This window comes from Alosa sapidissima, chromosome 10 (genome assembly GCF_018492685.1).
Source record: "Alosa sapidissima isolate fAloSap1 chromosome 10, fAloSap1.pri, whole genome shotgun sequence".
Classification (NCBI taxonomy): Eukaryota; Metazoa; Chordata; class Actinopteri; order Clupeiformes; family Clupeidae; genus Alosa; species Alosa sapidissima.
In genome coordinates, this window is record NC_055966.1 from 14,064,737 (window position 1) to 14,067,236 (window position 2,500).

The 2,500-nt window shown below is 43.0% G+C and overlaps 1 protein-coding gene across 1 annotated transcript in view; it reads left to right on the forward strand.

Annotated features, from left to right (window-relative positions):
* Positions 1-2,500, forward strand: part of tsnare1 (T-SNARE Domain Containing 1) — a 142,271-nt gene that overhangs the window by 92,948 nt on the left and 46,823 nt on the right. The window lies entirely within an intron of this gene.

The window sequence follows — 2,500 nt, forward strand, 5'->3', positions numbered from 1 at the left end:
AGTTTGTCAAGTTTGCAGATGAGTTGTTGTGGTATTATGGTGTTGAATGCAGAACTGAAGTCTATAAACAGCAATCTCACATATGAGTCTCTTTTTTCCAGGTGGGTGAGGGCTGGGTGGAGGGCAGAGCAGATTGCATCCTCTGTAGACCGCTTGGCTCGGTATGCAAATTGGAAGGGGTCCAGGGTGGGGGGGAGAATGGATTTGATATGTGACATGACAAGCCGCTCAAAGCACTTCATGATGATGGGTGTCAGTGCCACAGGGCGGTAGTCATTGAAGCAGGATGGAGCAGTTTTCTTCGGCACAGGTATGATGGTGGCAGCTTTGAAACATGATGGGACGATGGCTTGCTTCAGGGAAGTGTTAAAGATGTCTGTGAAGACATCCTTAAGCTCCCCTGCGCAGTCCTTCAGCGCACGACCTGGGATGCTGTCTGGACCTGTTGCCTTACGGGTGTTGATAGCAGCAAGTGTCCTCTTCACGCTGTCGGCAGAGAGTGTGTTGGAGACCTCACCAGTGTGTTGGTGACAGTCCTAATGTGTTGGAGACCTCACTTTGTCTTTCACTGCCTTCAGTAATGCCAATGGGCCATTGGTGAAATTAATCAACACTGTTAACCAGTTGCAGGGGCCTCCACAATAATAGACAGGTGCTTGTTAAAGTACTCCTTCTCTCGCTGTTGTTTATTTATTTATCTATTCATTTTAATTTTGACAGCTCACCCACAGTGGCATTGCACTCTCCCTCTCACTTGCTGTGTTTTGCATGGAAATGTTGATTGACCTATCGAGCAGATTCTTAATCAATGTCCCTTCCTGCCAGTGGTCATATGTGATTTCCTGAAAGCCTCCGTGCATCTCACATCTCACTGACTGGGGAGTCAACGGAACCAAAGGTCTATAAAAAAAAAGGACACACTGGGAAGATATTATTGACTGACGCTGTGAGCATGAAACATTGTCCAGTGTGACTGTGCCGTAGCTGACCCTATTATTGTCTTTCTGACTGAACCTATCGTGGTAACTTATCTGAACTTATCTGAAATGGATCATACATATATTACATCATCACTCTCACACAAGCACACATGCACACACACGCGCACACACACACACGCGCACACACAACCACACACACACACACACACACACACACACACACACACACACACACACACACACACTCACACACACACTCACATACACACTCACACTCAGTTGCTGCTGTTGTTGTGTGTCCAAGTTATTCCTCCATGCCTTCCATATGGTGACCTTTTTCTGTTATAAAACCTCCCATCATACAGCAGAGATTGAAAAGACAGTATTGAAGTTAGCGGTGAAGGTACTGTATAGGGACAGGACACGCTATGCTTTTTTTTCTGCTATGGTGTAGTAATGAATGAAAGCTTTCCATAACAGCTGTTCTTTTGCCATTCTATTAGGCACAATGACATTAGATGAGGGTAGAGTGTGTGGTTTTTCAATCACTGTAGCCACCCACAAGGGTTGTCAAGGGTGACAGAGGGAGGTCAACATTTACATCCCCATATACAAGGAAAATGTTTCCTTTTAATGTTCAGCTAAATGGCCATTTCTTTTCAATCCCAAGAATGAAGACAAACCTTCTATGTTTAAATTAAGTATAACCTTTGTTTAAGGTACAGTATACATATATATTGTAAAATGCATAGTTTCTGGTACAATGGGAGTCGTATCTATCAGGATGATATTAACTGAATAAATACGATATAAATATACACACAAATCTACAAAAAGCCAGAGATGAATTGCAACACAGCATGAGTAAGGGACACAACTATAATTAATGTCTTGGGGATATGTCACGTCTAAATTCTGTGTTTGTTTGTTGCTCTGTTTGATTGTTTTATTGTGTTAAGCTGTCAGGCGGCACATTAAAGAAAATGACAATTGCTTGCTGAATAATGCACTGGTGTATATTTTACTTTGTTTTGTATTTCTTTTTCACCTGCCATGGAGAACAATGTTTTATTTTTACATTTTTATGCTGAAAGCTTATTTGGAAACATGTAGAATGTTAGTTATCTTGACCGTATGTTTCCGGATATTTGGACTGGATGTTGCATTTGGATTCAGTTGATGTGCATTATCCCACCTTGGCATCCTGCGTTCAACAGTGTGCACATATTGAGTGCAACAGTATATTGGAAAGAAGGTGCAGGTATATCTCTGTGGCATGGAATCGACTCAGTCTTTGGTCCCTGTGGGCCCGACAGAATGAATTGTGGATATGTGTGTGTGTGTGTGTGTGTGTGTCTGGATATTGGTATCTAAGTCACACTCACATGTTCTCAGAGCTTTGGAGAAGGTGATCAAGGACACACAGAAGATATCTGGAGTGGGCGCGAGAGAGAGATTTTAGAAGTGTGCACTTCAGCAGTGATGAGGAGGAGAATGAGGCCAGTCATATTGTGGTATGACTGCGTGTAGCCAACTGTAACTCCCCCTGTCTCTCACCA